Source organism: Gopherus flavomarginatus, chromosome 1, assembly GCF_025201925.1.
Source record: "Gopherus flavomarginatus isolate rGopFla2 chromosome 1, rGopFla2.mat.asm, whole genome shotgun sequence".
In the NCBI taxonomy this organism is placed as follows: domain Eukaryota; kingdom Metazoa; phylum Chordata; order Testudines; family Testudinidae; genus Gopherus; species Gopherus flavomarginatus.
The window spans coordinates 151,040,499-151,065,021 of NC_066617.1; the positions used below are offsets into that span (position 1 = coordinate 151,040,499).

The 24,523-nt window shown below is 49.8% G+C and overlaps 1 protein-coding gene across 1 annotated transcript in view; it reads left to right on the top strand.

Moving 5' to 3' along the window:
• The window catches only part of LOC127046975 (uncharacterized), a 117,421-nt gene that overhangs the window by 76,191 nt on the left and 16,707 nt on the right, over nucleotides 1-24,523 (top strand). The gene's annotated exons all lie outside the window — the stretch shown is intronic.

Sequence of the window (24,523 nt, forward strand, 5' to 3'; positions counted from 1 at the left end):
TATTAATCTGTTTATTTTCAAGTTCTAGAAGGAAATCGCCGCCAGTGAGCTTCCCCACTGTCTGCAATTTGGGTGGCGTGTCATAAACAGATAGCTAAGGGTTAATGTCTCTTTCACCTGAAGCACCTGACCAGAGGACCAATCAGGAAACCGGATTTTTTCAACTTTGGGTGGAGGGAAGTGTGTGTCTGAGTCTTTTATCTGCCTGCCTGCTTTCTCTGAGCTTTGGAGAAGTAGTTCTACTTTCTAATCTTCTGTTTCTAAGTGTAAGGACAAAGAGATCAGATAGTAAGTTATATGGTTTCTTTTCTTTGGTATTTGCATAAATATAAGTGCTGGAGTGCTTAGATTTGTATTCTTTTTGAATAAGGCTGTTTATTCAATATTCTTTTAAGCAATTGACCCTGTGTTGTATCATCTTAATACAGAGAGAACATTTGTATGTATTTTTCCTTTTTTTTTATATAAAGCTTTCTTTTAAGACCTGTTGGAGTTTTTCTTTACTTCAGGGAAATTGAGTCTGTACTCACCAGGGAATTGGTGGGAGGAAGAAATCAAGGGGAGATCTGTGTGTTGGATTGCTAGCCTGATTTTGCATTCCCTCTGGGGGAATAGGAAAGTACTTTTTTGTTTCCAGGATTGGGAACAGAGAGGGAGATTCACTCTGTTTGGATTCACAGAGCTTGTGTCTGTGTACCTCTCCAGGAGCACCTGGAGGGGGGAAGGGAAAAAGGATTATTTCCCTTTGTTGTGAGACTCAAGGGATTTGGGTCTTGGGGTCCCAGGGAAGGTTTTTCAGGGGGACCAGAGTGCCCCAAAACACTCTAATTTTTTGGGTGGTGGCAGCAGGTACCAGGTCCAAGCTGGTAACTAAGCTTGGAGGGGTTCATGCTAACCCCCATATTTTGGACGCTAAGGTCCGAATGTGGGACTAAGGTTATGTCAGGTGTGCCCATGATGCCCCTTCCCCTCTACCAGCAGAGCTGAGGAAAGACAGGTCTGAGGAGCAGAGCAGGAGCTCTGGGAAGGAGAAGAGCAATATGAAGATGGAGTTTAAGATGAGGCCAGGTGACTTCTGTGGAGGGAGACATGCTGGACAGCACCAAGAATTGGGGAGACAACCAGGTGTGAGCCCAGGCTGCAGAGAGCTGGGGGAGGGTCTCTGTGTCTGTTACACTTCCTTGTCCTCTCACAGATGGAGTCAGAGGGATAGGAAGGAGAGGATGAGAGCCCCAGTACTAAAAAAAACAAGGGGCATCCTAGTTAGGCCTGGGGCTCTGTGGGGTTAAGACCAGTTGAAGGGGAAAGAGTTTTGTGCAGAGTGACTTTTGGGGTTCAGGTGCAGTGAGGTGCTTCTAATTCAAGCTCTGAGAACATCATGGGACACGGGGGTTGAGGGTAGACTCCTGGGATGTGGGAGATACGAGAAGGAGAGCTTCGCCGTCAGAGCAGAGTGTGATGATAACTTTTGTTTTTCCTTCTTACGTTGTGTTTGGCACCAAGGAAAAAGAAGTGTGGGTGGGAGCGAGGGGGGCAGGGTACAGGGACAGACTCCGTCCCGATGGTGAGATGGAAAGTGAGCGAGAGCAAGCGCTGTTGATGCCAGGCAAGGCCTGTCTAGCTGGAACGAGAGTAGCTGTCGCTGTCGGTGAGATAAGTGTCTGGTTTGGTGAGGGCTCTGGTCACAGCCCCCTGGCTCCAGGCAGGGATGTCCCATTAGCTGGGTGTGTAGGTTTGTTTAAAAAAAAAAGAAGAAAAAGAAAAAGAGAAAATGTTTCCTGACTAGCTGTGGCTTCCAGGGAGATGATGATGCCATTTGCAGGGGCTGATCATCTCTCTGGCCAGGAGTGGTATGTGCTCCCTCACAGAAGGTTGGATCCATGAGGGTGATTCCCTGATCTGAATTTCTTTCCCTCATCCTAGGTTTCTCTCTCTCTCTCCTCTGCTGTGTTGGCCAAGTCACACTGAAACTCTCTCTGTCTCCTTTCATGAACACCTGTCATGTTCAGTTGCCTGCATCTTCCTCTGCTCCCCCTCCCCCAGTGTCCTATGGGCTAGGCTGGGTCTATCTACCTATGGGCAGGTTCTCTGCCATACAGGGAAGGATGTGTACTGCTTCCCAGACTAAGAGTTGCTCTTCGCTGTGGGTGCTGAAAGCTATAAGGCAAAGGCTCTTTATCAGGCACTAGCTCTCTTAGCTCAGGACATGGGGCTCCCACTGGTATCTCTACACTTCTTCCTCTGCCCCGTTTCTCCGAACTCCCTGTGTCTTGTGGAAACAGCCTGCTTCCTGTCGCAGGGTGGCTGAAAAAGGGGGCTCCCGCCTGGTGAGGCTCTGCAGCAGGGAATTAACACTAGGGCCATAGTTCTTCCTTCCTAGAAATAGGAAGTACGTGCTTGCAGAATGGGACAGCCCCCCCCAGTGCATCGCAAGGTCAGTGTTTCTCAGCGGGGAGCAGCAGAAACTCCTAAACCGACATGGGCTGGGATCGATACCGGGCTGACCTGGACCCCTAGAGGTGTGAGAGCAAAGTGAAGGTTTCTTTGTGGATTTTCCCCTTCAGGGTGCCTAAGGAGCTCTTCCTCCGAGAGCTGCGTGGGAGGAAGTGAAGGATCAACCCTGAGCTGGAGGCTGGCAGCGATATTCTGTTCAGGGCTGGTGAGGGGAAGCTCCCTGCAGTGCATGGAATTGTTAATTTTTTTGGTGCTGAATTCAGTCAGGAATATGGGGTGCTGGGCAGTTGTGGGGAGGCCGTGAGAGGGGCACTAGTGGGAAATCTGGCCTGGAAGCTGTTTGTCCTGCCATATTTGCTCAGTGCTGATTGATTGGCTGTAGGAACTGTCTGGGGAGTCCCACAGCAGGGCTGTCCTTACCCATACGCAAAGTACGCAGCTGGCTAGGGCACCAGCCCCTGCCCTACCTCTTCCCACCTCACTCCGCCCTAGCCCTGCCCCAACTCCACCCCGTCCCCAAAGCCCCCACCTTGCTCTGCTTCACTCTGCCCCCACCCCACCCCACTCCTGCTCCCCCCCCAGCCCTGCCTCTTCCTGCCCCTGAGGACTACAGCAGGGCCAGGCTTGCACTCAGCAGTGACGGGAAGTGCAGGGAACCAGCCCCAGTCGCGCTGCTGGTGATTGCTGGGAGGTGGTTCCCCCCTGCCTCCAAAGCCAGCCCCCCTCCCCCCACGGAGGCCTGGGGCTCCCCACAACCCCATGGGGTAGGGGCTGTGTGGAGCCCCAGAATAGCTAGGGACGGCCCTGCCCCATAGAACTCCCTGGAGGAAAGAGGGGGCTGCTCAGTTCTGACTTTGCAGCTGGACGCAGCCTTTTGGGTCCGAGTGCCAGTGATGCTTCCCATCTGTGTACTGGGAAGGGGCCATCCTGTTCTCTGTACAGCAGGGAGTGTATGTGCTGGGGTGGGGCTGGGGGAAATAAGCAGTAGGAAGGAAGAGGGTGGGCTGAGAAGGGGATGGGGCAGTGGGGAAGGAGCATGGGGTGGGGAAGAGAAGAGGTTAGAGGAAGCAGGGGCAGGGGGAAGCAGGGGCCTGGCATGCAGCATCCCCTTGGCAGCTGCTGAGGCTCCCCCATTAAGCTGCCCCGTCAAACCCTCACCCTGACAAGCCCCCACCTCCCCTGCACCCGCGTCCTTCCGCTGAGCTACCCACACCTAGACACCCCCTCCTGAGCCCCAACCACCTTCACCTGGACCCCTCGGCAGAGTCCCATGGCCCCTGTACCTGGAACCCCCCAATGAGCCCTTGTGCATCCAGATTCCCCACTGAGCCACCTGCACTCCAACTGCTCCACACAGAACCCTCTTACCCCACCTGCATGCCTCCACACTGAGCCCCTCCGCATATGGATCCTGCCAGCTGAGCCTGCCCACACCTGGTATACCTGACGCAGAGGGGCAGGGCTTCAGGGTGTTTCTGGGGCAGGCCCGTCCCTTACACTGCACCCAACCCTGACACAGCCTCACGGCTGAGTCCCTCTCCTGGGAGAGGATGGGGGTGGAGGGCTGCAGGGTGATCTCCCACCTCCACACAGCCAGTGGTCTGCGTTCCCCTCTGCCAGGCTGGAGTTTCCACATTCGTTTATTGACAAATAACATTTGCAGAATTTTAAAATAGTGCACAGAGTTCGGGTTCTAGGCAGTTGTGGGGAGGCTGTGAGAGGGGCAGTGGGGGGTGCTGGACATAGGGATCTGAGGGCTAGATCTCTGGGTGAGAGGGCCCTGGGCATGGGAGTTGCTGGACATAAGGGGTAGGGGGTAATGGGCGGGGCCGGGGGTGGTGTGGCAGAGCACGCTGGCAGGGCCAGTATGGGTCTGGCAGGTGTAGGGTTGTAAACAGTTCCCTTGTACTGGGCTGCATGGACTGAGGCTGAGCTCCCCTCCATGCCTTGCCCCTGGCTGGCCCCTCACTCTGGGGATCAACCCCCCCCCCCCGCCATGCCCCATTCCCACGGGGGCCCACAAATATGTTTGGCGCCAGGCTGACAGAAGGTTAATCTGGCCCTGTCTACACCTCACTGTGCTGGGCAGGGCCAGTCAGTGCCAGCGGGATGATGTGGAGTTAGATGAGTGTGTGAGGCAGATGGGTGAAGTGATGTGGGAGCAGATGAGGCTGGAGGGTTGGACAGACAGCAGGACAGATGGAGAGCTGCAGGGACGGGTGGTTATGTCACAGGCTGGAAGTGTGATGGCTTCAGCTCATGATTGCTGGCCATCATCTCCTGCCCCCATCTGCCTGTCTGAATCTGCCCCTGTCTCTTGCAGGCAGCACTCAGCAGAGTCTGGCCCTGTCGTTACATTGGTGCCTGCATCCAGTGCGCACCTGTGCGTAATGTGCCCCTAGAGATCAGGCAGGGATAAGCGTGCAGCTCACGGCTGCTGAACCAGCCACTCCAAAGACTGTCACAGATCTCCCCATCTTGGGGCAGCAAGACCCTGGCCGGGGGATTCCCTGTCTCTCCTCACTGCCAAAGCAGCCTGCTCAGCACAGAGACTGAGGTCACCTGCCTCCGCCTAGCATCTAGCTGGAGCTGCTCCAGTCCGAATTGCTCGTATCCAGCCTGGCTGGAGTTGGTGCGATGTCCTAGCAGAATCCGTTCTTTCTCCCTAGTAGATTATGATTTTCCCCACTGCAGTTAGCGGCTTTTTCTCTGCTTCCCCAGAGCCGCCTCCTCCGAGTCTGTCATTGCTTCACTGAAAAGCTGCTTCCCCTTTGGGGCTCTGTGTTCTGGAGTCTCTGCTGTCAGCAGGGGCACTGCTTTGGCTCTGGGCAGGTGCTTGGCAAGGTGAGGACTGTAACTTAGTGCTTTCTTCAGCAGAAATGTAAGTACAATTAGCCTTTGCCTCATTTCTTGAAGTGCAGCATAACATCCAGGCACGTCCCTGCTCACAGGGGTCTGTGTGGGTAGGTGTCAGGGTGCAGGGCCCCTGGTGACCAGGTGGGGCAGTGCATGGTGAATATCTCTCCTGTTGGGGCACTGACCTCTGCTGCCCAAGTGGGATAGTACCCTATGTGTATCTTCCCCCCAGCACTGTGATAGTGACCCCTGCTGGCCAGGCATGGGAGTGCCCTGTAGGTGCCTTCTTGGAGCAGTGACTCCTAGTGGCCAGGTGCGACAATGCTTGGTATGTACCCGCCCCTAGCATTGCTGCAGTGACCCCTGATGGCCACTGAGGGCCGTTGCCTATGTGACCCCATCATTGCCATTGTGCCTATGAGCTGGTGGGTAGGTGAGGCAGGGCCCCTATATGTTTATCAGCCATTGGGGCAGTGCCCTCTGCGTATCCCACTCTCATCTCGGTGACTTGTGTTGCCCAGGTGGGGCAGTTGCCTGTGTGTATTTACTGACCCCAATCGCTGCATTGGGCCAGTGATCGCTGGTAGCCAGAGGAGTCATTCCCCGAGGTGTATTTTTCATCTCCCCCAAGGTGGCAGGGTGCCTGAGTGGCCGTGTCAGGCAGTATCTGGGTATCTTCCAACCCCTTTGTGGCAGTGAGCTCTGCTCCTGGTGTGTGTCACTCCCCAACTAGAGATGTGCACTGGTGGCCAAGTGGGGCAGTGCCCTGTGTGTGGCCCCCCATCACCCTCTGTGCCTAGTATGGCAGGCACTGATCCTTGCATCCCTGTGGGGCAATACCATCTGTATACCCCCCAATTGGGGCAGTGACCCCTGCTGGCCAGATGGGGCAGTGCCATGTGTATGTGTGTATATGTCCTATTTGGGTTGTAACCCTTGGTGGCTAAGTGAGGCAGTGGCCTTTGATTTCTTTCTCTTGGTCCGTACCCGCCCCCTTCTCTCTCTAAGGTAGAGCCCCCTGTTGGCCAGTTGGGGCACTACTCGGTGTGTATCTCTACTAATTGGAGCAGTGTGTGTGGGTAGGTATCAGGGTGCAGGGCCCTCTGGTGACCAAGTGGGGCAGTGTATGGTGAATATCGCGCCTGTTGGGGCACTGTGGTGGCCTGGTGAGGCAGTGCCCTATTGGTATCTCCGTCCCCCAAAACACACACCATTGTGGTGTGGCCTGTTTCTCATTTCCCCCCACCACCACCATTGCTGCAGTGACTCCTGGTGCGCAGTTTGAATTGTAGCCTTTGTGTACCTCACCTCTTGGGGCAGTAACATGTGGGGCCAGATAAGACAGTGCACAGTCTGTGACATCTGGGGGCCACATAGGGCAGTGGCCTGTGTGAACCATCTCCACCTGAGCAGTGACCACTGGTGTCTTGGTGCTAAGATGCAGCCACCTCTGGGTTACACAGTGGGGCTGTTTACAGGCCAATAGGGATAGGCCCCCGCCCCGTTCCAGGAAGTAAGGGAATGTCTGTCTGGTGCTCGGGGCAGAGCGTTCCACCCTGTATTGAACTGTGATGCTCTGAGCACCTTTCCCCGACATGAGGAAGACCCCATGTGGCTCCAAAGCTGGTTCAGTAACAGGTATCCCCTCACCTGCCTTGTGTCTCTGGTATTTTGGCAAGTGTCCAACTTCCCCTTTGCTGTTGGTCTTCAAACCTCCTCCACACCCCCCTGCACCATGGGAGTGGTAGTGTCTTCCGCCTCCATCTCCCACCAGCCAGAGTGACTCCCCCTGCACCGCAGGAGTGGTAGTGTCTGTTGCCTCTATCTCCCAGTAGCCAGAGTGGGCCCAGTGATGAGCTGCGAAAATCTTAACAACCGGTTCCCTACCAGGTCTTCAGCGGCAGGTCCATCATTCGCTCTGGGTCTTCAGCAGCACTTTGGCGGCGGGTTCTTCAGTGCCACCAAAGACCCGAAGCGAGTGAAGGACCCGCCGCCCATGTGCCGCTGAAGACTTGGAGCGCCATCTGGTGAGTAAACCCCATGTGTTCTTTTTACATGTTTTTTTTTTTTTTTTGGTCATCCCTGCTGGGGCCCTGTTAAAACTGTTCAAATCGGGCCCGCACTTCCTAAAGCTGGTCCCACACATCAGGGTTGCAAAATTGTATCAGGGGCCAGGTAGGGAAGGCTGTGCCTCCCAAAACAGCTGTCCCCCCCATCAAACACCCCCCCCCCCACGTCCTGCCTCTGACTGCCCCCCTCAGAACCTGTAATCCATCAACCCCCCTGACCACCCCCTCCCAAGACCCCCCACCCTAACTACCCCCCCAGGTCCCCACCCCCTACCCAACTTGCCCCGCTCCCTGTCACCTGACTGCCCCTGCCCCTCTCCACACCCCTGCCAGCCCCCCCACCGAACCTCACTGTTGAATAATATCTAACTGCATGTCCAAATATAATATGTATGTAGGCAGTAAGTCAGATTTAGTAGTCTTTATTGGATTCTGATATTTATTGCATAATTGAACTAAGTGCTTTGATGAAGCAGTTTTTACAAGCACTACTTTAAATTGAAGTTAGCAGTTACATTAATTTAATTTCTGTTCTGTGGATACGATGAAAAGCTTGGCAAGAATTTAGACAGTAGCCATGGCAAATGTTACAGAACACCATCGAAGGGTAAGGGATTATATAGCTACTGTCAGTGGCTGTAAACAAAAGAAATGATGTTTTAACAGTTAGCCAGTGAGAAACTATAGTATTTCCATTATTATATAAACAGGTCTTAGTCATTTCCTTTCTTCCTGCTGTGTTAAAAGCAATTACATTGGTTAATAAAATTCAAAAACGAGTTTTGTTTTTCCTATTCACAAAGTGTAACGGACAGAGCCTCTTTAGAATGCTGGGTGATCTAGTCTTACCATTATCTCTCCAGCTATTTTTCTATGTAAAATAAGTTACATATTTTAACCCTGTCTGAAACAGAGAGACAGATTAACATGGAGAGATAATACAGGCTTTAAAAAAAAACTGGAGAAAAATGAAGCAAAAATAGAAAGAAATGTAGAGGAGAGGATTTTGCTAGGGTAACAGCTTTTATTTAGAACATACAGACAGGCAACTCACTGCCCCCCCCGGGATCCCATCCCTCTCTCCCATCCCCAGCCTCATCACCCCACGAGCCTTGTCATCCCCTGATTCCTTCCCTCCCCCAGCCTTGTCACCCTCTGATTCCTCCCCTCCCCATCTTACCTTGGGCTCTGCAGGCTGCCAGCTGCAGTCTGATTCCCCTGCAGTGGTGGCTGCTGCTGGGAGACAAGACACCTTGGCTCTGTGCAGCTGAAAAGCCGAGCATCCTTTGCCCGAGCGCTACCTTCCCCCGGTTTGCCCCACAGCCCCTCGATTCTTCCCCCGAGTCTCATCACCCCTGGATTCCTCCCTCTAATTCCTACCCTCTGAGTCTTCTCTGACCTTGGGCTCCGGCAGGCTGATTGAATCAAACTGCAGCTCTCAGTCTGCCAGAGCTGATTCAATCAGTCTGCGGGAGCCCAGGGTAAGACGAGACTCGGAGGGGAGGAATTGGGGGGAGGAATCCAGGGGTGACTAGGCTTGAGAGGAGGAATCGGGGGGCTGCGGGGCAAACCAGGGGAAAGGTAGCGCTCAGGCAAAGGAGGCTCAGCTCTTCAGCTGCACAGAGCTGTGTCGTCTTGTCTTCTAGCAGCAGCCACCGCCGCTGGCTGTATGGTAACCCTAACAACCGGTTCTAAACCAGCTTCTAAATTTAGCAACTGGTTCCTGTGAACTGGTGCAAGCCAGCTTCAGCTCACCACTGCCTGTAAGTAGCAGCGATCACAGATTGCTAGCATCAGACACTTGTTCATTAGCATGGCACACGTGTCCCTGCCATTATGGGAGGCAGCATGGTCTACTGAGTAGGACACTGGCTTGAGAATTAGGGAGATCTGGGTTCTACTCCCAGCTTTGCCCATCCTCCTAACCTACTGTGTGACTTTGGGTGAGTCAATGTTTCTCTTCCCACCCTTTGTCTGACTTGCCTATTTAGATTGCAAGCTCTGTGGGACAGAGAATTATGAGGTTTGTACAGTGCCTAGCACAATGGGACCCACATCTCAATTGACTTTTGCAGGCGCTGCAATAATATACACTGCGGGCATTCAGTGAAGAGGCTGCAAAAAAGAATGTCTGCAGAGAAACCTGCCCCTTCAGCCCTAGAAGCAGGTAATCTGGGAGAGAGAAGAGGTGTAATACTAAGGGTGTGTCAGAGCAAGCTTCTTCACACTATCAAGTTCACTAGTACTAAACTGCCTGTAGAAAAAAGCCTCTAGAATCTCTTTTAACCCAAGTAAACACAACCACTGCTACTAAGGACTTCAAACCTGATCAGCCAGGTGCTGAGTCCCTCCAGCAAGTTGCTGGGGTGCCCTCAGCTCCCACTGACATCAGGAGATGGTCAGCAGTTGGTAAGATGGAGCCTTGTATGAGGCAACTTTAGTTCTCTGTCTCTCTCTTTGTTTCCTAATACCGCACTGAAAGCACCAGAAGCCTTTGTACATTGGATTTCACTATTATTTTTCATTAGAGAGGGATCTCTCACTAAAAAAAAACACAACAAAGTAGCAACCTCCTCACTGTCATAGAAGCAAGGGGTTTTTGCAATTTTTCATTTTTATTTTAAATCCTATGGTGCATTTTTTGGGTACATTAATACAGATTGACTAACTCCATGCATGGATCTCTGCATCTTAGACTAGGCCTTTGATGTGTCACCAAACATCATCCCCAGTCCTTAGCCCTTTGCATTCCACAATAAATAGAAAGGATGAGTAATTGCAACAATTACTGGCCCTTTCCTAAAGCTCACCTCATTTTATTTTTGCTTTTGTAGAAGCAGATCACTTCCATGCGAGTGACAGCAAATTCAGCACGTGCTACACGGAGAGGAAGGATGGGCTTGTGGTTAAGGCACCAGGCAGGAACTCAAGGAGATCTGGGTTCAATTTCTGGTTCTGCTACAAATTTCCTGAATGATTCTGGGCAAGTCACAATCTTTCTGTGCCTCTGTTCGCTATCTGTACAACAGCACTTCCTTTCTCTTGCCAAATTATATTGTAAACTTCTTTGGCCCTATTTCATACTATGTGTACGTATGGCACTTAATACAATGGGACCTTATTTCGCCTGGGTCTGTGAAAGCAACAGGAATTATTATTTACTTTAAAAATAAGGAAACAGCAAACACAAAGTAGAAAGGAAAGTTGGGACAGGAAAATGCAGCTGGATCTTTCCCGAATGTCTCTTGTGGTCTTAGCTTTTAGTCACAGTAAGAAGTCAATTACGTAGCAATCAGCGGCTTTGGAGTCACAGGCAGCATATTCACCAAGCACAATGCCCACCCCAAATCATTTGTTGCTAGGTGGTAGGAGTGAAGGGGTAACTGAGATCCAACAAGCAAGTACAAATGGCTTGGCAAGAACTCTCCTCTCTGAACTTTTCAGTATTGCACTTCATTAATCCTTTATGCTCTTAACAAGCACCATAATGGGTAATAGCCATGAAGCCTGAAACCTATTTGATCATCCCCTCTCAAAAAGGATAAAGAAACAGAAAGAGGCCTAGAGAAGGGCAATGGAAATTATCAGTGGTGTAGAAAGACTTCCATGTAAGGTGAGGTTAGAAAGGTTAGGGCTGCTTAATTTAGAGAATTAAAGAAGGGACATTAGAGAGAGATAAAATAACAAAATATATTGAAAAGGTCCATCAGACTCTCCCTCCTTCTCCTGATATTAGAACAAGAGGATATTCAATAAAGGCAATAGATTTAAAACCAATCCTTGGAAATACACTTTTCTTTAGATATAATGTGCCCATTAAATTCATTACCTTGAGATCTCATTTAGGCTAAGAGCTTAAAAGGATTCAGAAAAGGATTAGACATTTATATGGCCAATATCATCCAAACTTCGTTGGTATACAAAATTTAGAAGGGATATAAATCCTCTTGCTTCAGGATATAAGCCTACCACTGACTGATGGGGGTCAGGAAGAAACTTCTCCTATGGGCAGATTAATCCATAATTGTTTGGTATGGGGTTTCTCAGACTTTCCTCTGATGCAGCTGGGCCTGTGACTTACCCTGAAAAATAGATCATTGGTGGGCCTTTATATTATGGGGCTGATCATTTTTTGTTTTGCAGTAGTGTTTAGATGTCCCAACCAAAATTCAGGGTCCTATGACAAAAACATAGTAGGAGATTGTCTCGTGCCTCAAATACAATCTAAACAAATAGACAAGATAGGCAAACAGTAGGATAAAGTATTATTAACCTCCATTTATAGATGGGGAACTGAGGCAGAGATGAAGGACCAGATTTTCAAAGGTATTTAGGTGCTTAAGGTGCAAAGAGATGCTTAAAGGTGCTTTTGAAAATCCCACCAGCAGGTTAGGTGCATATCACCCACCGATTTCAATAGGAGTTAGGTGTCAAACCTAACTTAAGCACTACTGGTCTATTTCCCATTCCAATTTTCACCAAAACCAATACGGTTCTGCTCACTGATGCGTAGAATATTCCTGGAATTTTGGAATTGATTGGATGTGGTGTTCACAAGTTCATGTTACAAACAGAGAAATGCCATCAAGTAGAGTGAAGAACTCACATGACTCAGTAAACAAGTTTTCAAATGTTTTCCTCACACAGATCACTTCTTCAGATAAAGAATGTTTCTTCTCCCAACCCACCCTGCCTCACACCTACAGTACCCTGCAGCAACAGGAGAGCTCAGTGACATGAAAAGGTAATTTTAGGACAGGATTAAGGGCCTGGGTGCAAACAAAGTGGTTTAAAAGAGATGAGTGCAGTCAGTCGTTACATCATGATGGATACAGTCTGTGACATAACACTCCATTGCCAAGGAAACAATTGTGACCTCTCATGCAGAGGAGTGTAAATAAGAAGCAGGCAGCATTATCGCCTGCAAATATAAACAACTTGTTTGTCTGAGTGATTGGCTGAATAAGATATTATGCCCATAACATCACAGGCCATAGATGGTCAAAAAACCTGGCTTTCTGGTCACCGCTGTGGTGATGGCATTTTCACATCACTGGTACCTGGTAGACATAGATGGTCAAACCTTGTGGGATTTTTCCTTATATGGACACTCAGAGCCACAAGTAAAGGTGACCCATCTCAGGCAAGTAATAAAGAGATTGTGTGACACGCCAGCTAGCCTCTGCCTGTAAAGGCTGGAGCTGCCAGTTCAGCTCACAAGCTCCAGGAATCCCAACAAGAACAGGCTGTCTGCCTCCTGTAGGCAAGACTTGAAAGCCAGACGCCTAGCGTGATGGAAACAAATAGCAGGCGCAGAAGCTGTGACAAGTTAGACCACAGGGACTTCTGAAAGGGAGGGATGTGTCATAGTATATGTCATAAACAGATAGCTAAGGGTTAATGTCTCTTTCACCTGAAGCACCTGACCAGAGGACCAATCAGGAAACCGGATTTTTTCAACTTTGGGTGGAGGGAATTGAGTGTCTGTCTTTTGTCTTTTGTCTGCCTGCCTGCTTTCTCTGAGCTTTGGAGAAGTACTTTCTACTCTCTAGTCTTCTGTTTCTAAGTGTAAGGACAAAGAGATCAGATAGTAAGTTCTATGGTTTTCTTTTCTTTGGTATTTACATGAATATAAGTGCTGGAGTGCTTTGATTTGTATTCTTTTTGAATAAGGCTGTTTATTCAATATTCTTTTAAGCAATCGACCCTGTATTGTATCATCTTAATACAGAGAGACCATTTGTACTTATTTTTCTTTCTTTTTATATAAAGCTTTCTTTTAAGACCTGTTGGAGTTTTTCTTTACTTCAGGGAAATTGAGTCTGTACTCACCAGGGAATTGGTGGGAGGAAGAAATCAAGGGGAGATCTGTGTGTTGGATTGCTAGCCTGATTTTGCATTCCCTCTGGGGGAATAGGAAAGTACTTTTTGTTTCCAGGATTGGGAACAGAGAGGGGGAGTCTCTCTGTGTAGTTTCACAGAGCTTGTGTCTGTGTATCTCTCCAGGAGCACCTGGAGGGGGGAAGGGAAAAAGGATTATTTCCCTTTGTTGTGAGACTCAAGGGATTTGGGTCTTGGGGTCCCCAGGGAAGGTTTTTCAGAGGGACCAGAGTGCCCCAAAACACTCTAATTTTTTGGGTGGTGGCAGCAGGTACCAGGTCCAAGCTGGTAACTAAGCTTGGAGGGGTTCATGCTAACCCCCATATTTTGGACGCTAAGGTCCAAATGTGGGACTAAGGTTATGTCATGAGTGGCAGTGGTGGGAGGATATAGACAGAATCCAGAAGCCAGTAGGAATATTATATTTTTCTTTTCTCTGCTAAGGGCTTTTTAGCAGAGAGAAACAGTTTGGTTTTAAAAGGGAACCAGAGAGAATTTTTTTTTCTGCTCTCTCTGGCAGTTTGTGGCTTGCATGTTAAGCGAGAAGCCATTAAGAGACTGTTGAGGGTCTTTTGTCATGCAATAGCCCTCCCATTAGGAGGCAAGTACCAGCACTTATAGGCATGCAAATAAAGTGGTTTTTCAGGTTTACTTAACATTGAAGATTAGCTAAAGGCACTGTTGCTAGGCAGACTTCAGGAGGCAACAGAGAGCCTGCAGTTCAGAAGATAAACACCGGAGGGCACCCCAACACAAGAAAACAGGAATCATGACTTCTAAGGCAAAAATTGAGGCCGAAGAGCAACTCAAAGAAGCTGAACACAGGCGACAACTGGAAATAAAACAAACAGAGATGGAAATAAGAGAGAGAGAAAGAGAGGCAGCACACAGAAGAAAACTAGAAGAAGAAGAGGCGGCCCACCGCCGAGACATGGAAAAACACCAAAAAGAAATGGAAAAACACCAAAAAGAAATGGAAAAACACCAAAAAGAGAATGAAGAGAAGGAAAAACAGAGAAAACATGAACTGGAGTTGGCCAAAGCTGGGCTGCATGTGCCAGCCAACCCTAACAACCCGGCGCCAAATATTGCTCCACAGCACAGGAAATTTCCCACCTACAAGGCAGGTGATGACACCGAGGCCTTCTTGGAAAATTTTGAAAGAGCCTGTCTTGGGTACAGCATCCCCGAAGACCAGTACATGGTAGAATTAAGGCCACAACTCAGTGGACCTTTAGCAGAGGTGGCAGCTGAAATGCCTAAGCAGCAAATAAATGACTATAAACTTTTTCAAACCAAGGCCAGATACCGAATAGGGATAACCCCAGATCATGCCCGTCGGCGCTTCAGAACCCAAAAGTGGAAACCCGAGGTGTCATTTCCCAAACACGCCTACTACATTGCAAAAAACTATGAGGCCTGGATAACAGGAAACAACATTCAAACCTTGGAAGAACTAAACCTCCTCATACAAATGGAGCAGTTCTTGGATGGTGTTCCTGAAGACATCACACGGTACATACAAGATGGAAATCCCAAAGATATCGCTGAGGCGGGGGAGATTGGAGCCAAATGGATGGAACTGGCAGAAAGCAAGAAAGCTACTGTCAAGGGGAACGATTACCCCAGGGGGCACACAGACCATAAACCCTACAACCGAGGACAGCCAAAGACCCCACATACCACCCAAGTAAAGCCACAGATACCCTACCCTTCAACCTCACCAGTCTCCAGTAACTCACCTCGGCCCAGTGACCCATCAGATGGAAGATGCTTTAAGTGTAATGAACTGGGACATATCAAGGCCAACTGTCCCAAGAACACCATGCGAGTGCAATTCATTACACCACCATCACACCAAAGATCCCCAGGCCCGGATGCCTCTCAAATACCCTTGGAGCGAAGGGAAAATTTGAGAGTGGGCGGAAAGAAGGTTACTGCGTGGAGAGACACGGGGGCACAAGTGTCAGCTATCCACCAATCCTTCGTTGACCCCAAATTCATCAACCCAAAGGCCAAAGTTACAATTTACCCCTTCATGTCACAAGCTGTAGACTTGCCTACAGCTCAACTGCCTGTCCAGTACAAAGGCTGGTCAGGAATGTGGACTTTTGCAGTCTATGACAATTATCCTATCCCCATGCTACTGGGGGAAGACTTGGCCAACCAGGTGAGGCGGGCCAAGAGAGTGGGAATGGTTACACGTAGCCAAACCAGGCAAGCTTCCAGACCCATTCCTGTTCCTGAGCCGTCCACAGAGGCCCCGTCTGTGTTACCAGAGACCCAGGCAGAGGTAGTGGATCCAGATTCCATGCCAACCACTGAAACAGCCACACCACCTCCAGTCCCAGGCCCGGAACTGGAACAGCAACCAGCACCAGCGATTGCAACCCCATCTTCAAACTCAACGCCAGTGGGCGCCAGCGAGCCACAACTGGCAGAAGCAACATACAGCCATACCCAAAAGGCTCAGCCAGAGCCTGAAATACCCTCAGGTGCACCAGCGGAGAGCGGTTCACCAGCAACGGAAACAACCCCATCACCTACATCGCTTCCAGAGGGACCAAGCCCAAGTCCACAGTCTGAGGAAGAACTGGTGACCCTAGCCTCAAGGGAACAGTTCCAGACTGAACAGGAAGCAGATGACAGCCTTCAGAAAGCGTGGGCGGCGGCACGGAGCACCCCACCGTCTCTCAGCTCTTCTAATCGATCCCGGTTTGTTATAGACCAAGGACTTTTATACAAGGAAATTCTTTCTGGTGGACACCGGGAAGAATGGCAGCCGCAAAAACAGTTGGTGGTTCCAACTAAGTACCGGGGGAAGCTCTTAAGCTTAGCCCATGATCATCCCAGTGGCCATGCTGGGGTGAACAGAACCAAGGACCGGTTGGGGAAGTCTTTCCACTGGGAGGGGATGGGCAAGGACGTTGCCAAGTATGTCCGGTCTTGTGAGGTATGCCAAAGAGTGGGAAAGCCCCAAGACCAGGTCAAGGCCCCTCTCCAGCCACTCCCCATAATTGAGGTCCCATTTCAGCGAGTAGCTGTGGATATTCTGGGCCCTTTCCCAAAAAAGACGCCCAGAGGAAAGCAGTACGTACTGACTTTAGTGGACTTTGCTACCTGATGGCCAGAAGCAGTAGCTCTAGGCAACACCAGGGCTAACACTGTGTGCCTGGCCCTAACAGACATCTTTGCCAGGGTAGGTTGGCCCTCCGACATCCTTACAGATTCAGGGTCTAATTTCCTGGCAGGGACCATGGAAAAACTGTGGGAAACTCATGGGGTGAATCACTTGGTTGCCACCCCATACCACCATCAAACCAATGGCCTGGTGGAAAGGTTCAATGGAACTTTAGGGGCCATGATACGAAAATTCATCAACGAATTCTCCAATAATTGGGACCTAGTGTTGCAGCAGTTGCTGTTTGCCTACAGGGCTGTACCACATCCCAGTTTAGGGTTTTCACCATTTGAACTTGTGTATGGTCACGAGGTTAAGGGGCCATTACAGTTGGTGAAGCAGCAATGGGAGGGGTTTACGCCTTCTCCAGGAACTAACATTCTGGACTTTGTAAGCGACCTACAAAGCACCCTCCGACACTCTTTAGCCCTTGCTAGAGAGAACCTAAAGGATGCTCAAGAAGAGCAAAAGGCCTGGTATGACAGACATGCCAGAGATCGGTCCTTCAAGGTAGGAGACCAGGTTATGGTCTTGAAGGCGCAACAGGCCCATAAGATGGAAGCATCATGGGAAGGGCCATTCACGGTCCAAGAGCGCCTGGGAGCTGTAAACTACCTCATAGCATTTCCCAATTCCTCACTGAAGCCTAAAGTGTACCATGTTAATTCTCTCAAGCCTTTCTATTCCAGAAACTTACAGGTTTGTCAGTTTACAGTCCAGGGAGATGATGCTGAGTGGCCTGACGGTGTCTACTACGACGGGAAAAAAGACGGTGGCGTGAAAGAGGTCAACCTCTCAACCACCCTGGAACGTCTGCAGCGGCAACAAATCAAGGAGCTGTGCACTAGCTTCGCCCCATTGTTCTCAGCCACCCCAGGACGGACTGAACGGGCATACCACTCCATTGATACAGGTAATGCTCACCCAATCAGAACCCCACCCTACCGAGTGTCTCCTCATGCCCAAGCTGCTATAAAACGGGAGATCCAGAACATGCTACAGATGGGTATAATCCGCCCATCTACCAGTGCATGGGCATCTCCAGTGGTTCTGGTACCCAAACCAGATGGGGAAATACGCTTTTGCGTGTACTACCGTAAGCTAAATGCGGTAACTCGTCCGGACAACTATCCAATGCCACGCACCGATGAGCTATTGGAAAAGTTGGGACGTGCCCAGTTCATCTCTACAATAGACTTAACCAAGGGGTACTGGCAAGTACCGCTAGATAAACCTGCCAAGGAGAGGTCAGCATTCGTCACCCATGCGGGGGTGTATGAATTCAATGTCCTTCCTTTCGGCCTTCGAAATGCACCCGCCACCTTCCAGAGGCTGGTAGATGGTCTACTAGCTGGACTCTGAGAATTTGCAGTTGCCTACCTCGATGATGTGGCCATTTTTTCAGACTCCTGGCCCGAACACCTACTACACCTGGAAAAGGTCTTTGAGCGCATCAGGCAGGCCGGACTAACTGTTAAGGCCAAAAAGTGTCAAATAGGCCAAAACAAAGTAACTTACCTGGGGCACCAGGTGGGTCGAGGAACCATAAACCCCCTACAGGCCAAGGTGGATGCTATCCAAAAGTGGCCTGTCCCACGGTCCAAGAAGCAGGTCCAATCCTTCTTAGGCTTGGCCGAATACTACAGGCGATTTGTACCCCACTACAGCCAAATCGCTGCCCCATTGACCGACCTGACCAAAAAGACCCAGCCAAATGCAGTTAAGTGGACTGATGAGTGTCAAAAGGCCTTTACCCAGCTTAAGGCAATGCTCATGTCTGACCCTGTGCTCAGGGCCCCGGACTTTGACAAGCCATTCCTAGTAACCACAGATGCATCTGAGCGTGGTATAGGAGCAGTGCTCATGCAGGAAGCAACAGATCACAACTTCCATCCTGTCGTGTTTCTCAGTAAGAAACTGTCTGAGAGGGAAAGTCACTGGTCAGTCAGTGAAAAGGAATGCTATGCCATTGTGTACGCCCTGAAAAAGCTACGCCCATATGTTTGGGGACGGCGGTTCCAACTACAAACTGACCATGCTGCACTAAAGTGGCTTCATACTGCCAAGAGGAACAACAAGAAACTTCTTCGTTGGAGTTTAGCTCTCCAAGATTTTGATTTTGAAATTCAGCACATCACAGGAGCTTCTAACAAAGTAGCTGATGCACTCTCCCGTGAGAGTTTGCCGGAATTCAGTAGTTAAAAAGTGTTCTTAAAATGTAAAAGTCTGTTAGTTATATACTTAGTAGTATATGTAAAGGTGCATGTGTTGTATTAATCTGCTTATTTTCAAGTTCTAGAAGGAAATCGCCGCCAGTGAGCTTCCCCACTGTCTGCAATTTGGGGGGCGTGTCATAAACAGATAGCTAAGGGTTAATGTCTCTTTCACCTGAAGCACCTGACCAGAGGACCAATCAGGAAACCGGATTTATTCAACTTTGGGTGGAGGGAATTGAGTGTCTGTGTCTTTTGTCTTTTGTCTGCCTGCCTGCTTTCTCTGAGCTTTGGAGAAGTACTTTCTACTCTCTAGTCTTCTGTTTCTAAGTGTAAGGACAAAGAGATCAGATAGTAAGTTCTATGGTTTTCTTTTCTTTGGTATTTACATGAATATAAGTGCTGGAGTGCTTTGATTTGTATTCTTTTTGAATAAGGCTGTTTATTCAATATTCTTTTAAGCAATCGACCCTGTATTGTATCATCTTAATACAGAGAGACCATTTGTACTTATTTTTCTTTCTTTTTATATAAAGCTTTCTTTTAAGACCTGTTGGAGTTTTTCTTTACTTCAGGGAAATTGAGTCTGTACTCACCAGGGAATTGGTGGGAGGAAGAAATCAAGGGGAGATCTGTGTGTTGGATTGCTAGCCTGATTTTGCATTCCCTCTGGGGGAATAGGAAAGTACTTTTTGTTTCCAGGATTGGGAACAGAGAGGGGGAGTCTCTCTGTGTAGTTTCACAGAGCTTGTGTCTGTGTATCTCTCCAGGAGCACCTGGAGGGGGGAAGGGAAAAAGGATTATTTCCCTTTGTTGTGAGACTCAAGGGATTTGGGTCTTGGGGTCCCCAGGGAAGGTTTTTCAGAGGGACCAGAGTGCCCCAAAACACTCTAATTTTTTGGGTGGTGGCAGCAGGTACCAGGTCCAAGCTGGTAACTAAGCTTGGAGGTTTTCATGCTAACCCCCATATTTTGGACGCTAAGGTCCAAATGTGGGACTAAGGTTATGTCAGTATATTTCCCCAATCTGAACCTTAGAGTCCAAAAAATTGGGGTACCAGCATGAATTCCTCTAAGCTTAATTATCAGCTTAGATCTGATACACTGCCACCACCCAAAAATATATAGTGTTTTGGGGCACTCTGGTCCCCCCAAAAACCTTCCGGGGAGACCCCAAGACTCAAATTCCTTGAGTCTTACAACACAGGGGAATAAACCATTTCCCTCCCCTTCTCCTTTCTTCCTCCCAGATCTTTCCCGCCCTGGGTACACTAGGAGATCATCGTGATTCAAACTCCTTAAATCACAACACAGAGAAATCAGGTTGGTTCCCCCCCCTTCTCTCCCCCTCCCGAGGCATCCCCTCCCTGGGTTATCCTGGAGAGATAGTCAGATTCAAGCTCCGTGAATCTAAAACAAAGGGATTCCACCCTTGTTGCCTCCCTTCTTCCCTGTTAAGTACAGATTCAATTCCCTTGAGCCTCAACAAGGAGAAAAAATCAAACAGGTCTTAAAAAGCAAAACTTTTAATAAAAAGAAAGAAAAAAAAAAAGTAAAAATTGTCTCTGTACTTTAGATGGTAAAAGTTACAGGGTCTTTCAGCTGATAGACACTAGAGAGAAGCCCCCCCCTCAGCAAAATACAAATTAAAATACTTCCAGCAAACTACACATTTGCAAATACAGAAAACAATCAAAAGACTATAACGGTCTGTTCTACTTAATACTTACTAGTCTGAATATATAAGAGACTGTAGCAGGGAGATTGGCAAGAACCCTGGTTGCACATCTAGTCCTTTTCAGGACCCAGAGAGAACAAAGCAAAACCCAAAAACACAAACAAAGGCTTCCCTCCACCGAGATTTGAAAGTATCTTGTTTCCTGATTGGTCCTCTGGTCAGGTGTCCGGTTCACTGTTTGTTAACACTTTACAGGTAAAAGAGACATTAACCCTTAACTATCTGTTTATGACAGGATGGAACTAGGGTGACCAGATAACAACTGAAAAATCAGGACAGTGGTGGGGGGTAATAGGAGCCTATATAAGAAAAAAACCCAAATATCGGGACTGTCCCTATAAAATCAGGACATCTGATCACCTAGATGGAACATTTTTACATTTCTTGGTAATAGCAATACACATTAGTTACAAAAATTACCATTAGCAATAACAACAAATTCATTTATTTCAGCATGAGCTTTCGTGAGCTACAGCTCACTTCTTCGGATGCTGTAGCTCACAAAAGCTCATGCTAAAACAAATTTGTTAGTCTCTAAAGTGCCACAAGTACTCCTGTTCTTTTTGCGGGTACAAACTAACACGGCTGCGACTCTGAAACAAATTCATTGCAAGTGTCCACCTACAATCATTTTTGTCATCATGCCACACTTTTGGCTCAATATCATTGGGGTTCAGGCCTTTTAGGCTTAATATGTGGTTTCCTTTTGCAAAGTTATGTTCTCTCTTTTTCCTCCTTGTTCTGAAAGATCAAATCCTAATTTTTCTTGCTTAACAGAATTCACTGACTGATGGGGTGGGCTGTCTTTGCTAACAGCTATTAGCAAGTCTTTCTTCTTCCTGCCAGCCAAGTAATTTACCTCAGCACAAAAGCGCAGACTGCTCACTTAAAGAATCAGAATGGAGACATTCCTGTTCCAACACCATTGTCTTCCCAACCAGCTGGCCAGCACACAGCCACTTGGGGCTTGGCTACACTCACACTTTACAGCGCTGCAACTGGGGTGTGAAAAAACACCCCCCTGAGCGCTGCAAGATACAGCGCTGTAAAGCGTCAGTGTAATCAGGGCAGCAGCGCTGGGAGCGTGGCTACACCCGTAAGGGATGTGGTTTACATGCAGCGCTGGGAGAGCTCTCTCCCAGCGCTGCCGCTCTGACTACACTCACACTTCGCGGCAGCGCTTTGAAATTCCAAATGTAGCCATACCCTTGGTTATAGAGCTGGTCAACTTTCTTAGCAGCTCTTACTCCATCTGAGACCTTTTCAAAGCTATCCACACTGGATCTTTCAAAAGGAAAGTCAGTGGATTTTTACATATCTTCCTAACCTATCTTTAAAGGGTTAAGTCAGTCGGTGAGTTAATTAACTCTTTCTGGCCCTGTCGCCTTCCAGTGAGATATATTACACTCATAATGTCACCCCCACCCCAGACCAACTGGAGCACAAAGTGGAGGAAACAACAACAAACAAGAGGCCATCAGAGTCGATGGAGGAGAAGGATGATTGGAAGGAGGCAAAGGAGTAGGAGGTCACCCAGGAGGGGGTCACCCAGTTCATCAACAATGTATATCCCAACGAAGCATCATTTCCCCAAGAACACCCTGGAAGTCAACAATGCCACCCATCACAAACTTAAAAATGTCGTGTATCTTGGGGTCTGTGTGCGGCGTGCTGGTTTGGGAATATCGGGTGTGGGCAGCAAACAGTGCAAACTGGCCATGGAACGGATGAAAGGAGTGATGGGCAATAGAATGTGCCATCAGTAGTAGCCATTGGGCCAATGGGGTCTGTGCCAATTGGGGTGCTCCTGTAGGGGAGGGGGGCAAGCCCCTATGTCAGGTGGGCGGAATGGGGCAAGCTGACTGGACAGGAGAGGTTTAGGTAAAGGAGGTTCTGTGACAAACAGACATCATAAGGCAGCGTGAAAGTGGGGTGTGTCTTGGGAGTCATCAGACCTCATTGGAATGTGAAAGAAGCTGCTGGTATTCTGAACTGGGTTCTGAGGGGGGCAGTCGGGGAGGGAAGTGGGAGGGAGCAGACAGGGGGTGGGGCTGTTTAGGGAGGCACAGTCTTCTTACCCGGCCCTCCGTACAGTTTTACAACCCTGATGTGGCCCTTGACGCCTGTTCGTGTCCGCTGCCATGGGAGTTGCAGCCCCACTCCAGGCGGGGATGAAGAAGCAGACAGGATAAGGGGATGCATGACCCCCCCAAAATTTGTGGACCACTGACTTACAGGGAGAGATGCTATGAAATGCTAACCTGTATTATACTGTTCAGCCACTAGGTAAACATTGTCTTGTTTTCACAGCCACTTTCGACCTCCTGCCTTCTACCCCCTACCCTGCTGGCAGGGCATTGTGCAGCACCCTTTCCAGCCCACCTGGATGCGGGAGATCAAGGAAGAGAGCATCTGTCATCCAGCTCCATCCCATCTAGAGCAAGTGAGTGGAGGTCTCCAGAGCCATCGCCAGTGTGGTGGGAATGGCCCAGCAATAGGGGTCCCAGCCCTTCCCTTGCAGGAGATTGTTCCCAACGTCAAGAGTCTTTGGGGAGGACAGAACCTGCTGGGTGCTGAACACCCACAACCGCAATCAGTGAAAACAGTGGGAACTGAGGGTGACTTCTCCCTCCTAGGATTGGCACCTTGTGAACGAACTTTCACTGAGGACTATTCAGGTTCTGCCCTTTCTCTGGCCTGGGAGGGAGCGGGACCTACTGGGGTGGAGGGAACTGCTTATCCAAACTAACGGAGAGCCCCATTGCTCTGAAAGGATGAGACTTTCCCAGTTTCACAGAGCCCTGTTGGTGAGGGGAAACACTGAGAGCAGCCTGTGCTGTGAGCTGGTGCCAGTGCGTGTGGACGGCGGCACCCCTGCCCTGGGGTGGGGTGTGTGGTAAGGAGGAATTGCCTCAGCAGAGGGGACGTGGGCAGGGGAGAAGGCAGGCCCATTAATGAGAGGCTGCCTTGAGGCCAGACTCATGGCTGCTCCCCACTCAGTTCCAGGATGGAGCGACTGAAGCAGATGCTAAGGAGGAAGGCTGGACAGGTGGCTCTGGAGCTAGTAGGGAGCAGCGTCCATCTTGTCCAGGAGGAGAGTGGCCTCTTTGTCCCCACAGGCGGGGAAGAGGCCAGTGGGCAGTCAAAGCGGAGGAGCTCCCTGACCTTCTGGAAGAAGAGAAAAACACCAGCTCCCTTAGCAGGCCCTGAGGCACCTTCTAGTCCTGGGCAAGGTGGCTCTGCGGCTTCCTTTCCAGGAAGCAGAGGAGCCAGGAGCCCAGCCCCAGGGCCCAGCAGAAGCCATCCACCAGCCTGGCCACCGAGGAGCCCCCAGCCAGCCCAGAGCAGGAGCTGGGAGGCTCTGGCACGGGGACCAGCAGCTCCGCCTACTCCCGAGGGCCCAGCAGCTCCTCTGTGGGGTCTGACAGCCCTGAGGCTGAAGGCTCCCTCTTTACAGGTGAGGGGAGACCCAGGGGACAGGGAGAAGGACAGGGGCAGTGGAGGACTAGGAACACCTGGTGCCCATTGGGTCACCAAGGCACCAGGACTGAGCCACTGGAGCCCCACTAACACCAGTGGGGGTGGCATAGCCACACCCTGCGGCAGGGGATGCTGGGCTGAGTCAGGGGAGCTCCAGCCTTCCCTGATGATGTGGAGGGTGGGGGCTGACAGCTATGGGGCTCTGAGGCTGATGGGCCTGAGGGTGTCTCTGGGAGGGGCAGAGTGGGGCCGTCTGTGCCATGGGGTTTCTTGTTGAGGATGAGGGACATTGAGCCATTTCTCTACACTGCATCCCCCCAGTGACAGCAGGGATTATCCTTTCTCCTTCTCTCCCTGGTACAGAGACCCCCAGTGCCCAGCAGGTGTGGGCTGAGGAGGAGGAAGAGGAGTAGGAGAAGGAGGAGGAGGATGTGTTCCCTGAACAAGAGATCATCAGGGTCATCCAGGAGCACCTCCAGGGCAGAGCTGAAGTACAAAAATTTTCCAGCTGCACTGCCCCCGAGTCTGTCCTGCCCCTTGTTCCATTCCCACTCACGCAGGGGGGTCTTGTGCCAGAGAATCCATCACTCCCAATGGGGGGAACTTCTCCCTTGTTACCTGGCACCCCTAAGTGGGGGCATTTGTCTCACGCT